The 15059-nt window shown below is 38.9% G+C and overlaps 1 long non-coding RNA gene across 1 annotated transcript in view; it reads left to right on the top strand.

Annotated features, from left to right (window-relative positions):
- Positions 1-15059, top strand: part of LOC121504523 — a 228488-nt gene that overhangs the window by 39025 nt on the left and 174404 nt on the right. The window contains exon 2 of the long non-coding RNA XR_005991473.1: positions 5383-5497. This is a non-coding gene — a long non-coding RNA (uncharacterized LOC121504523). The remainder of the gene's footprint in view (positions 1-5382; positions 5498-15059) is intronic.

Below are 15059 nucleotides of genomic sequence, written 5' to 3' on the forward strand. Positions count from 1 at the left end.
CTGAGCTTGCCCTCCACCCCATGCTTGGTGCCGACTTGGCGGGTCGACAAGGTTACTTATTCACAGATGATAGACATCTTTATTAGGAGAGGAGAATGCTTTTAAACCTTAAGCACAGGCATTTATCTGAAGCATGGCGTCTTACGGCCTAACACCCGACATGCCCAAACTCATCCATCACGGGTCGGACGACGGGCCAAGTTGAGCCCGTGTGCCCTCTCCATCAGGCTGAAGGACAGAGCATGGCTGGAGACAACAGCAAGAGAGTGACAAGAGCAAGAGGTGTTAGCCATGACAGAAAATTAGTAGAAATATCACTCTGCCTTTGTTCTGATCAACTACTTTCAGTTCAGCTAATCAGTCAATTTTTATTGAAATGAGATTAAATTACAACTCCATTTCTACTGTGGCTGTTCACAGAGCTTCTACCCCATAGTTTTTGTAATAATATTTCCAATAATATATCACGGTATTTTTTTGCCCTTTGCAGTAATGGTATTTTATCACAGTAATACAAAATTAAAAAGAGATCATTTATTTAAATGCTTATTCAGGGTCTACAACCCTCTTTTCCTCCTTAAACATTTTTTTTTTTTTTTTTTGCGAATTCACAAATATGACTTTAATTGTGAAGGAATTGTAGGCAGTATTATATTTAGCATTGATTTAACTTCACTGAAGCAGCAGTACCAGCAATTTATATACTTAAAGAGTCTACAGCTACTTTTTGGACTTTATCATCCTAGCCCACTTTGAATCAGAATGGCGCTTACATAGCTCTATTAGCTGCGTAGCTAATGGAGCTATGTAGCCAACAAGGCTAAAGCTAAGCTCACAAAGCAGCCTTGTAAGATGTATCCATGTTATCTGCATAGCTAAGTTAGCTTTATCTACGTTTATTAAAGTGCACATAGCTAAAAGTTACTTAGCTGTGGAGACAAATGGAGCAAAAGCTAAGCGCAAAAAGCAGCTATGTAATCTACATGGCTACATTACCTGCTTCGCTAAATTAGCTTTAGCTAAATTTGCTAAAACTGACTTAGCTTTGGATAATGGAGCTATGTAGCTCACGTTGCTAAATCTATTCTCAATAAGCAGGCATATAAGCTACAAAGGTATGTTTTTCACAAAGCTACGATAGCTTTAGATATGTTTGCTAAATCTCATCTTGCTAAATTTAACTTAGCTATAGATTATGGAGCTATGTAGCTATTATAGCTAAAGCTAAGCTCAAAAGTAGCTATGGAAGCTATGTAGGTATGTTGTCTGCGTAGCCAAGTTAGCTTTAGCCATGTTTGCTAAAGCTTATGTTGTGAAAGCTAACTTATCTACTGTGGCTACAGCCACTGTTCAGGTAAGTACTTCTAAAACGGGTCTCTATCTTAGACTGTCATGTTTGTAATGTGGTTATTTTACAAAAGTAACTGCTAGACTTAAAAAATTAAAAAAATCTTAAGCTGGGAATATGTTGTGCAGGTAATTATGGTATTTTCTTTCTGATACATACAGTGTCTCAGATGAATGGTCTGTGAGAGTGGCCGTCACAAATGTACGTTCTGCAGCCACACAGCTCTCAAAGTTTTTGCCACACAGTGGATTTTAGTCATTCAAGGTTTACATGTGTTTTGTTGCACACGAAGCATTAGAGGCCACTGTTAGTGAAAGAGTGATATGTGACAGACAAGAGCTTAGTCCGAGCCTAGTCATCCTCATGTTTCGCTCTAAAACCCCTACTGTGTTACAAGTTATAGGGCATATTGCCCAGCCCAAGCATCAAGCAGGGAGAATTTGATTTCTATCAGAATTTAGACTCTGCTTGAGAACATCATTTGAGGGACTCTGAGCAGTGAGCGAACAGTATATTTTTGGCCAAACATCCTCTAATCTTAATAACATTGATGACATTTTTCGTATTTTAATGTATCAAGCGAAACTAGATGGCTTTGAAAATACTCATTATAGATTCTATGGGAAAAAGAGCCAGCTTTGTTTACCCAGCGGCCCTAGTTCAAGTCTTTATGAACATCTAAGCTTGTTTAATGAAGTTTTCACCCAGTCATGATGGCAAATGTCATTAATGTTTGCACAGATGATGTCTTAGAGTACTCACATTAAAAGTGTGTACGCTTCTTTTTTCTTTGAGACCTTTTATTCTCTCCTCCCGCTGTGTGTAATGGCACTTTGCATCAACGCTTGATGACAAGGAGATTTAATTTATCTTTTGCCATTTAGTCTTCTCAAATGTGTTTCTACACTGCCAAGGCTGTCGTTATCACAACGATACTTCTCCAGTCAGACAGAGGTGTCCACACAAACAGACACGCAGACGCAGACAGACAGACGGGGTATGTGGTTGTAGGGAAAGCTTGCTCAGCAAAGCATAGACTTTGAGGCTCTGTCTCATCCCTCAGCTCTGTAATCCTGTTGTTACTGCAGCGGCTCCATAAAGCTCAAACAAACCCTAACAAGCTCATAACTTGGATAAATATTATTAGTTAGGGAAGGTAGCTTACAGCTGGGAATAGCATGTTTTGTATGCAGTATTAAAATACTCTGGGGGGTCTTCTTTTCCATTATTTAGCATGTGATGGCTTTTAACCTTACTGACCAAGAAGTGAATCAGTGTAATGTAATATGCTCCAAATGAGGGCTATTCTAGGCTTGTTCAAACCTTCAGCATTTAACATGGCAGTTCCCTTCATCTTTATTGGGCAGCTAAATGGTCTTTTCCCAAAGCTTTAATTATTCATAGATATTAAAGTTTAAATCCACTTACTCTTGGGTGTGCAGGCGTTTGAAATAAAGGTCATCAACATTAGATAAATTCAGTTCAACTGTTTAGAGATATTATAGCTAGCTTATAGCTCTTTTAAGCCGTGTATTTTCAAATAATTATTACGGGTGGCAATAGGAAAGGTTGGTTTAGTATGCCTGTTGTATTTTAAAGGAAATCTGTTAAAAAGAAAGAATAGTCTTAAATGTATCAAATTTAATTTATGGGAAAATGTGTTATTTTTAGGGCTTGAGTTTACATTTATTTTGATAATCAATTAAAGAGCCAATAATCCTCCCCCACCAGAGAAATCTACGTTACCTTTTCTTGTCCCTTTATTAAAAAGACAGAACACCTTTTTACCTTTTTATTTATTACATGGCTCAATCATGGTAAATTAAAATTTGTCTATTATGACAACAGAAACCTCTTTAATGTCAAAGTAAAAACAGATTTCTACAAATTAATATCAATTAAATAAAATTATGTAAGGTGATAACCTTGCATAGCAGATGAATACACCTGTTTCTGGGTTTTTCACTGGCAAATCCATTTTGCAAAGCTTCCATCTGAACTGTTTGGGCCCGGTTAGAAAGTGACGAGACCAATCAGCGTCGGGGGGCAGTACTTTAAGGTGCGGCAGAGTCGTGATGTAAGATAGCAGCAACAAGAGGCTGGTGCAGTTATGCTGGAAGACATTAGCATGGTTGCTGCTAAAGGGGCAGTTTTATCAGAACTTGACAACATTACTTTGTTAAAAGAAGAACAGATAACAGCAGTGAGTAGTTTTCTTTTCAAAAACAACAAAAGTCGAGTACTGACATGTCTACAGTCGCCACGATTACCGTTATGCAGCTTTTTTGGAGTTTACTCTTTTGGTAGGGGCGCAGGTGCAGCTCGGTAGCGGCTGCGTCACGTGTTTTGTTGCTCTGATTGGCCTGTAAAGATGTGACAGAACGTTCATCCAATCACCCTCCAAGTTTTTTTTCTCAAAGGCTCTGCCCTTTCCCAAATGCTGTGTATGAGTGGTTTTCCAGATGGATGTGTGTCTTCCATCTATCTGGCGTGCCAGGTTAGTAAGGTGAAATAAGGGCAGAAATATTCACTCCCTTCAAGTCAGTATTTAGGAGATGCGCCTTTGGCTCTAATCACAGTGCTGAGTCTGTTTGGATAGGTCTCAGTAAGGCTTGCACAAAAGATCCTGTCATTTTGAAGAGCCCTTTTCAAGTCCAGCTACAAATTCTCTATTGGACTGAGGTACGGCTCAGACTTGGCCTCTCCAGAGCTCTCACCTTGTTGTCTTTAAACCATTTCTGCATGGCTTTCTCTGTGTGCTTTGGGTCATTGCCTTGCTGAAAAATCCATCTTCTCCCAAGCTGTAGTTCTCTTGCAGACTGATTAAGATTGTTCTCTGGGATTTTCCTATATTTATTGCTACATTCATTTTACCCTCCACCTTTACAAGCCTTCCAGGGCTAACTGCTGAGAAGCATCCCCACAGCATGATGCTGCCACCGCTGTGCTTCACAGTGGGGATGGTGTGTTTGTGGTGATGTGCAGTGTTTTTTTCAACAGTGGCTTACTCTTTGCTACTCTCCCAGAAGCCTTTGGCTAGTGAAGAACCCAGGCAACAGTTGTTGTATGCAGAGTCCCTCTTATCTCAGCTGCTGAAGCTTGTATCTCCTTCAGAGTAGGTGTCTTTCTGTCCTCTCTCACTAGTCTCCTTTTTACAAATAGATTATTCAAGCTTAGTTGCCATTTTACATTCAGGCCCCTGCTTCCCCTATGATGACTGCTTACACAGGCTTAACCGATCTTTATTTAAAGTTTAATCAGCATTAGAGAAGCATTAGCCTCTTTGACATTTAACAGAATGGGAGCTTGATTAGCTTTTCTTGATGGTAATAATTGGCCATTGTTGATTAGATGCAGTCCAACAATTTTTGTGGGAAGATTAGACAGTAGATGCAAGACCTTTTTCCCTATGCCTCTTCCATAGATACTCAGAGATGAAAAAGTTAAAAACCCTTTTTTAGCAATGCAACATCCCTTTTTTTTGTTTTTTTTTAAATGTTTTTTATTTTTTACGAGATAATTAAATACTTGAGTGTATTTTAAGAGGGAGACTACACCACTGATAAAGGAGTGTCTTCAGATATTTTGTATTTAATTTTCATTCATGACTCTTTTTTTTGATATACTATACATTTAACAATTAGTACAATTCATACTATGTGTACACTGAATTGCATTGACCTGTCTTCATTATTATGGAAAGTTTAGGGCCCAAGGAGTTACAAAGCAACCACAAAGATCAGCATAATGATAGTGCTCTTTACCTCATTACATTCAGTATCACAAGTTCTTTTCTCCCTGTAACCTCAAACTGGCACCAACGCCTAACCCTCCTCAGTAGTGTTTAAAAGCTCTCTGGTCTGAATAACTCACAGCTTTCCCACCAGTGAAAAAAAACTGACACAGAGGGGAGGGGTTGCCACACACTAGAAGTTTTTTATCCAAACTTGAAGCCACATGAGATTTGGTAATGTTACCAACTGTATGTTTTACAGCCTACTAACATAAACACATTTTTACCTTCATCCTCCTAGAGCTGAACTTTGATGCCACAAGACTTTTGACTTGCCAGAAGTGTGAAAGGAACATTAATGGGCTGACCGCTGCTTACTCCTGGATCTGTTGGAGATCAGACTGTAATCACACCAAGTAAGAGGCTGTGATTCTTCTATATGTCATCCCAAAAAACAAATACACAATTAATACACACGATCAGTTGACTAAAAAAAACAAAAAATCTTCAAACGTGCAATATATAACAAAAAAATAATCATCCTAAACCAGCAAATTTCACTTTAGTTAAACAATGTTGCCCCCTGTCCATGCTTGTCTTGCTTTGATTTATGTATTTTTAAATGGTTTAAATACTACCCCTCTATAGACTGTTTTTGTTTACATTTTTATTTGGGGGAGATCATGTTCATCACGTCACTAGTTTTGCAATGAACTCTGTGAAAGTCCCACCGGAATGTGTACAGTCATGGAAACTTACTGAAAGTGCATAATTTGTCATTTAGTCGTCCACACCAGAGATCTTAATGATTTGACAGTGGATAGAACCAAGCACTCCCTAGAAACGCCCTCCAAGTCCATGCTTCTGTTAGTGTAGAGTCTGGGATTCAGCCAATAAACTTTCAGTGCACGCTAAAGCAAACATTTGCATCTCACACTTTGGTTCAATATTCCTGAGTGTGTTGGGTTGGCCTTACTGCTGGCCTACACTGATCTATCACTACAGTGAGAAATTGTCAATATTGTCGCAGCCTTGGAGCAGATTCACTTATTAGCTGCAGTATGACATTCACATGGTGCTCCATGTGAGTGCAGTCCAAAGATGGCTCAGAAATCTTTGCAGCGTTTGATTAGTGAAAACCGTGATTGACTTTTCATGGTGTGATCGATGAGAGCCCTCACTGCTGATGGTTCAAAATGGCACGCCTTCAGTATTGATAAGCACTCATTTGGGGGGGAAAAAAGTCTACTTGTTGGATTGCTGGCAGCATCTGCGACTCCCAGGTAATGGAACTGTCATTCTTCCTCTTTGAGATAAAAATCGCCTACCCCCCCTTTCCTCTTTCCTTTCTGCCATCTTCTGCCATATTAAAAGGGTTATAAATTCTGCAAGGTGGCGAAACCATTACTGAAATATCTTTAATGTCTCTTTTTTAATGCTGCTGTGGACTAAAATAGACAACTGCCTGCATAACACCCCCAAAAAAGAAGGAATTCATTTGCATGACAATACCAGAATCTAACTCTTCTCTAGCGTAATCAGCCCGTGTCTGTTTTTATGCTTCATGGTTTCTTGTGCTGCATCCAAATAAAAAAGCCCACTCACAATGGCACAAGCATCCATATCTAGCAGAGGACTCATTTTATTTTTAGCATGCATGGCATTAATTATGGAGAACAGGTGGACATTTACACGAGTGCTTCTGCAGCTTATTCTCTTTCATAGAAAATATACAAGTAAATATGCCCAATTTAAATGAACATTGTTATTAGATAGGACTGTCACAGTACTTCTTTTTTGATCCTACATGTAATAATGTAATACCTGTTAATCTAAGATGTTGATACTAGGGGTGTAGTTGTATTTGTATTTGTTAGTTCAGGGGTCAAGCTTTGGTGCATGTAGTCAAGAGTCAGGACAGCTCACAGTGTTGGGTGGGCCCCTGAAAAACCCACCAAGTAGGCCCTACCCAGTTGTGATTTATTGATATTATCAATGCATGTGTGTTGGATCAGTAGCACTGGTACTAGCATCCTGGCTAACATTCACTTTATTTTGGAACTATCACTGGATTCTGATATTCAATTTACTTGTACATACCACTTTAAAACCCCTTTTCATCACAGTTTCAACCCATTTTTGCCTCTGTTATTACATTATTATCAATTTTTTCGTCTCTTCTAACCCATTTTGCAACTTTTAGCCCATTTTTGCCACATTTTACCTGTTTTGCAGTTTTTTGCATGTATTTGTCTCTGTAAGATAATGTTGCCAACATATTTTTGTGCTTTAAACTACTTATCGCCATGCTTTGTGCCTTATAACTGCCTCTTCTTGCCTTTCTTAGCCCATTTTTGCCATTGTTTGCTCATTTGTATCTCTTTTTACTCATAAAAAGGTGGCACTTTTAACCACTTTTCACCATTTTCCCACTACTATTCAGCCTTTTGGCATTTTTGCATTTTTAACCTTTCTTTTTTTTTTTTTTTTTTAACCAAGACCCATTATTGTATCTTTTAACCCCTTTTTGCTCTTTTTTGCTGAGCCATTTTTCCTGCTGTCCCATTTTGTCACTTTTATCTCTTTTTTGTCTCTTTTATACCTATTTTGACCACCTTAAGCCTTTTTGCCACTTTTGTCCAATTTTTACCACTATATAACTTCTTTTCACCATTTTTCCACCACGTCTTGCCACTCTTTGTCCATTTCTGCTGCTTCTATCCCATTTTTTTGCCACTTCAATCCAATTTTATGCCACTCTGTAACAACCTTTCACCACTTTTAGCCTATTTTTGCCACCTGCAACCCATTTTTGCAAGTTTTCAGTTTTTTTTTGCCTCTATTCACAATTATTAAATTCATTTTCCATGAAAGTTATGCCAGTTTCTTCTACCTTATTCTCTGGCATCCTGGCGTACACATCAGTCTTAGCTGAAGTCTGACTGTTCAGTGTGCTGATCCACTTTGTTAACATGACTGGGAATAAAGGCACCATGATTTTGCTGACCTACATGGGCCCCCCATTTTGCTAGGCCCCAGAAAGCTTTCCTCTTCATCCCCCTGCATGTAGTCAGATATGTCTTAAGAGAGAAAAAAGGTGGTCACATATGGCGGTATTCAGATGCCAGTCTAGGTGGCGAACTGTTTGTTAACCACTGTTAAACAACTAATGCAGAAGAGGAAGAAGCAGGCATAACAAAACACAAACAGAAGGAAAGTTTCATGCAGTAAGAGCTACAAGGAGCTACAAAGCTATTAGACCTGCTGCCCTTTTTATGCCTTACCTCTAAAAAACCCTTAAAAAAAAAAATAACATGCACAAGTCGAGATTTTGCATATTAAAAACATGGCTGATATACTTGTGGAGTGAGTCGTTTCTCTATATGTTGAAAGTAGTGCCTCTGGTATGGAGATGATAGGGGAATTCTTAATCCTCATTATAACATTGCATCTAATTGGTTTTAAAAGGTCAGAAGTTTACCTGCCTTGACTCCCCAGTGTTATTACTGTGACATTTCAATGGCCCACTGTATTTCTGTGTACATTTTTTCTATTTGGAGATCAGCTTACATATGTAGGCAGTACACTGACAGTTCGAACACGTGACCGAGAGATGGAGGGGGAAGAAAGAGACGGAAAGTAGAAAGGGAAACAGAGTAGGAGTTAGGAAGAGAAAACTCCTGAGATTCTGTCACTGCTGTGTACTCTGGGATGACTGCCAGGTGCACGGTTGATAGAGAGGGAGAAAGAGAATATGAAAGTGGGAAAATGACTGAATATTGATAGCATTAGAGAGGAGCATATGGTCATGGCGTCCACATGAAGCGAGCAGTGGAGTAAAAGTGTGTGCTTATGATTTCAGTTATCATGTATGTGACAGCACGCTGTGTTTGATACTGTCTGCACTTACAGCATTTAATGTCTCATTACATACGAGTAATAAGGGTCCAAGGATTTTTTTGATGCTTAAAGCTGCTAGCTGCTAATTAATTTTGCATAACTTAAATGATTCTAATCTATTAACATCACATTCAGTATTTTGGGTGAGGTGACCTTCTTGCACTTGTCAGTGTTCTCCATATTCCAGTGGGTGTTTGTTGGAGCAGTTTTCATCAATCAGGTTGTTATCTGATTTGGCACCTGGCTCGATCAGTTGGTACAACATGCTGCCGACATCCCTGATAAATAAACCTGGAAGAACTATCCATCCCATCTGCCCCTGCATATGTCATCTTATGTAACTCACTGGGATGGGAGCTCACACCTTACCGAGTCAGAATCAGCACATGCTTGGCTGCCAGCTGGTTGTAATACACTCATTCAAGGTCTAATATGTGACTGCTTTTTATTATAAGAGTGACAATTAATCTGAGATTTCACTGAATTGAGCTGATGGAATTTAAATTAATTTTGTAAGCTTAGAAGATACTTGATTTTATAAGCCTGATTTCCCTTGCTCTTTACCACGTTTAGCATTTTCTCTTACAGAGTAGATGTGTTTTTAATTCAAATCTTCAGTGGGTAATATCAGTTAAATAAAATATTTGATGTAAAATAAGTGACTGCATAAATTTTCACCCCTTTCAAGTCAGTATTTAGGTCCAATCCCAATACTCCCCTTAACCCTCAATCTTAACCCTCAATCTTAACCCTCAATCTCAAAATGTGTGATCCCGTGAAGTGTGAGGGCTGTCCCAATACTCCCAAGAGTTGAGCTTATGGGGTGAGATTGAGGGTGTTATCTCCCTCAGTTTTGAGCTGTTCCTGGACTTCCCTTGGGATTGAGGGTTATCATTCAAAGAAAGATGGCATCGAATGTGGGGAAGAAGTCGAGCTATAAATGTAAATTTCTGTGTTAATAGAGATCTAGAAATTACGAAAACCACTCCAATATCTTAGTTTAATGTTGTTTTATAGATTAGTTGCCTTTTTTGTAGCGTAACATTTACTTTATTTTTACAATCGTAAGTTGGTAACCGGTAACTGTGCCGTCGTGGACAAGCCTACGAGGGTGTCCGGAATTTCAATTCCCTGTCCGGGCAAGCTGGGTGCTTATTTGTCCTCCTTTGGAGAATGTAACGCAGCATATTGTCCATTGCTTTCTTTCTCTGCACATCAGTTAAGTGTTTGTATGTTAAATATGATCCTGATAATGTATATACAGTGTTGACCAAACATAAACTTTACCTGGCCGTCACATGTTATATTTTTGGAAATTGGTGCCATCCATGACCAATAAAGTGTGTGCACTGTCAGCTCCCTATGCCTCTCTCTCGCTCTCTCTCCGCTGCATAGAAACTTTCATTACGTCTGTCCAGTAAATTCACCCGTTATTCTGCGACCTCTCTGTCAAACGTCAACTTCTATCATTGTTTAGTTTGTAAATTTATGATAAAACTCTGTGAAGTCAATGCGCTGGTTCTGATCAGGAATTAATTGACGGTGTCAAACTTCCTCGTGCAGATCAACTGTTTTAAAAATCAGATCGCAGGTGAAAATAAATAAAGACAATGTAGCCTATATTTTAAGGTGATTTAACAATAGATGATAACACTGAAGCAGAAACATAGAGAGGAAGGGGCAGAAGTAAAACGGATGAGCTGCTGTGTGTGAGGGAAGGGGAGATGTGCAGGGGTGTGTGAGGGGGTGTAAGGGGTGCCAGATCAGCTGGTTTATATTATTTTTTATTTTGAGGAGACCCATAGGTCACCCATAGTGACCACTTTTGTTACACAGATGGAAATTAAAAATATCTGTATTATTGCAACAAGGAATATAATCATTAAAATCAATGATAATTTTACTAACCAAGAACTGTGTTTATTATATGCTAGTAACTCAGGTTAAAAAGACTTTCTATTTCTCATTATTGTAGTAATATACCCTTAAGTTATTTTAAATACTTTAGAGTATTGTTCAGTGAGTGTGTTTGGGTGATAGTGGGGGTCCTCATATCAGAGTCTGCTTAGGCTTTTGGCCAGGGGCGGTCCTGGGTCAAATTGTCCTTCAGTGAGTAGAGTATCTCAGGATCATTGTATCATGATACCATCAGTATCATGGACAAAATTGTATAGTAGTGGGGAATGCACTAGAGTCCTATTTGTTTTGATTATTCTTGCTTCACTAAGTGCTGCAAAGTGTCCTCCTTTTTGGTGCTGTGGAAATGGCCACCCTAGTGACAACTGGTGTTTGGCGTTAGCTAATGGCTATGTTATACTGTGACTTTCAGCTGAATATGCCCATGGTTGTGGTGTTTATATATGTTATTTGGTTGAATATTAACATGTTCTTTTTCTTCGTCCTCTTCTTCCTTTGAATCACCAGACTACACTGTTTTGGCACATTACTGCCCTCTACAGTTTGTAATCGTGACTGCTATTAAGGGTCGTCCCATTTCTAAGTCATGAGATGGCCCTTACACTTGGTTTTGAGGGGTAAATTAAGACTGAGGGTTGAGCTTGAGGGTAAGATTGAGGGTTAAGGGGAGAAATGGGATTGGGCCTTCGTTTGCCTTTTGGCTTGCACTGAGTCTGTGTGGATCCGTCTCAATCAGGCTTGTGCATCTGAACACTGCAATTTTACTCCATTCTTCTTTGCAAACTGCTCAAGCTCTGTTTTTTAATTGTGATTAATCTCAGGATTTCTGTAGTCAGTCATGGTTAATCAAACCCTTTTTAATCACATTCTAAAACTCCACTGTTTTGCATTTAAAATTGATTTTGGGTCATTTTTGGATTTTTCTTCTGTCTTTAACTAAGACTAATTGACTTATACTTTGGATATGGACCTGCTTTTAGAGGTAGGTTTATGACTAACTTGAATTTAACCACAGAAAAAGGAACTTGTTATTGATTGAAATGAAATAAGAGAACTGTAAAATGGTAACTGTTGGGTTTGATCTTGACAGCCCTGCTTTAAAGGGATATTTGGGATTTTTAAAGTTGGGTTGGATGAGGTACTTGGCGGTAGTAATGGCATTAGCCACTAGCCACAAGCTGCATCGTAAATTAGTGCCTGACACAGAGGGGTTTTTGGGGAGAATTTAAGTGCTTTGTATGTTCTTGACACAGCGTACATGCAAGCCAACATATTTTCTTGGCCCATTTTTACATAAAACTCATTAAACTACATGGATAAAATGTTCCCATTTACACATGCTTTTTGGTGAACTCTAGTCCAGATTTAATCTAAGTTTTCTTCAACAGTGGCTTTCCCTTTGTCACTCTCCTGTAAAACTTTGACAGTTAAAGAACCAGAGCAACAGTTCCTGTAAGCGGGGTCTCTGTCCTCTCAGCTGCTGAAGCTTGTAACTCTTTTAGAGTAGTCACAGGCGTCTTGGTGGCCTTTCGCACCAGTCTGCTTTTTGCACGGTCACTCTTTTCTCTGAGTTGCTTGAAGTCTTCCTTTGTCTTTATGGTGTAATGGTAGCCAGGAATACTGACGAGTGACTGGACCTACAGGTGTCTTTTTGCTATAAACACTTGAGGCACAGTCGCTGCACTCAGGAGATCCCCATTTCACTAATTGTGGACTACTAACACCTTCTTTGAATCAGGTCAGTCACTTTAAAGGGGTTGAATATTTATGCAGCCACTTATTTTACCTTACATATACAAAAAGGTGAAACATCCAGGGGTGAATATTTTTTATAGGCACTGTATATCACAAAGAGAAAATATGTTGCAATGTTATTTAAAGGTATTGTTTATCCTTTGGCAGAACCTAAGGTGCCTTTTAAAATCATTTAGTATTTTGAATGCAATGTTTCTTGTAATAGCTGCAATAAAGTAAAAGTGGTTCACACTGGGAGTCTAAAGCACTGACATTAAAGCGTAAGAGCTTGAATGTAAAAAAACTTAATAATACCTGTTAACAAACTTTAAAACGTTCATCGTATTTACATTTTGATTGTAAAGTGTCGTGTGCAAATATCCTCCCATCCTGGATTCTATTTAATGTCTGCTGACACGGCATGCCTTACAGGTAAATTCAAATAGCCGTTTTCTATGCTCATGCACTGCTTTTCAATTATATCCCCATTTCCCACTTCACCTCAGGGGATGGGGAGGACTCCATTATGTGTCCTCTCACACAAAGAAACTTCCATTTTCCTTGAGACTTTCAATACGTCTTTAGCTATGATGGCCTACACCTCCTTATTTCTCTTCTTTATGGAAAATGGGGATGATAAAAGTGCAGAGGCAATCCTCTCCCTTTTCATTATTTATTTTCCCAATATGTGCTCATTACTTATTATCTTCAGCACTGGCAGTTATTATAATATATGTTTTTGAATAAACAAGAGATAACTGAAATCCCCCATCTCTTTCGGCAACCTTGGCCCAGACCTGGGGCTTTAGATAATGAATGCAATTAAGGGCTCGCTGCATTAAACCTGCTGGTAAACAGTGGCTTTAGAGCTGCACAATATTAGTCTTATTGTCTGTTTTTAGGGCAGAAAGGGAGAGACAGGAGACTGTGTGCATGATGGAAAAGGCTTTCTGACATTAGATGCAGCTGGTTTTAAGGACCAATTATCACTAAAATTTCAAATATATTGAGTAAATAAATGTTTTTAATGGAGGAAACCTTTCATGAGTTTTCTTGATGAGTGGTTCATAATTGATTTATTACTTAAATTACAGAACTAACCATTTTGAAGATTCCTACAAAAAAAAATGGATTTAAATATTGCAAATCTGCTTGACATTATGTGGTGAAAGCCAATTAGCAGTCACTTCCTGAAATGCATTAGAAATGGACAAAACTTCAAAACCATGCAACTAGAGACCTGAAAACTCGACTCTTGCATGTTTGCAAATCTGTGTCTTCTTTCCCCTTATTATGAGAAAATCCCATTAAAATCTTTTTCTTTATTTTGCATTAATGCTGCTGAAGTGAGTACAAGGATGGCTGTTGAAACTTAGCTACATTCTTAGGAAGTGAATCTCCCATATATTCTAGATTCAGTATTGCAAAATGAAATATTTCAAGACTTTCTTTGTTTTAATCTTGATGATAATGGCTTACAGCTGACAAAAATACAAAATTGCACAAATTACTGCATCTATGCAATGTGGCACTGCTGAAGTGTTACGAAGCCCAGTTTGCTCCCAGGTCTGTATTGTTGAGCCTGGTGTCTCTCATCTCCCTCTTGAAATCACCCCAGAGATTCTCTGTGGGGTTCAGGTCAGGCCAGTTGGCTGGCTAATGAAACACAGTAATACCACAGTCAGCAAACCAGTTTCTGGTAGTTTTGGCTTCACTGTGGGCAGATGCAAAATCCTGCTGGGAAAGGAAATCTCCATAAAGCTTGGCACATGGCACCCCAAACCATCACTGACTGTGGAAACTGAAAACATCGGACTTCAAGCATCTTGGATTCTATTCCTCATCTTCCTCCAGACCCTGGGACCCCGACTTCCAAATAAAGTTCCAAATTTAGTTTCATTTAAAAAACAGGACTTTGCACCACTGAGCAACAGTGCAGTTCTATTTCTCCTTAGCCCAAGTGAGAAGCTCATGACGTTTCGCCACCAACACATGTACATTTCCTGGACCCATCTGTGTGTGGTGGCTCTTTATCCACTGACTCCAGCCTAAGTTCACTCCTCATGAAGCTCCCTTTAAGTTCTTGAATGTGCTTTGTTTGACAATCCTCTGAAGGCTGAGCTCATCCCTGTTTCTTGTACCCTTGATACAGTCTCTGAGAACAGCCTGGCCTTTCAGCAGTGACCTTCTGTGGCTTACCCTCCTTGTAGGCGTCAATGTTTATCCTCCAGACAATAGTCGGGTCAGCAGTCCTTCCTATGATTGGGGTTGTGTGAACTAAACTATAGTGAGTGAATGAAGGATCAGGGAACCTTTGCAAGTTGGACTTTTTTTCAGAATATTCTAATATTTTGAGGAAGTGTATTTTTTATTTTTGTGAGCTGAAAGCCATAATCATCAAGATTAAAACAAAGAAAATCTTGAAAT

The sequence above is a fragment of the Cheilinus undulatus genome, linkage group 22, assembly GCF_018320785.1.
Source record: "Cheilinus undulatus linkage group 22, ASM1832078v1, whole genome shotgun sequence".
NCBI lineage: Eukaryota > Metazoa > Chordata > Actinopteri > Labriformes > Labridae > Cheilinus > Cheilinus undulatus.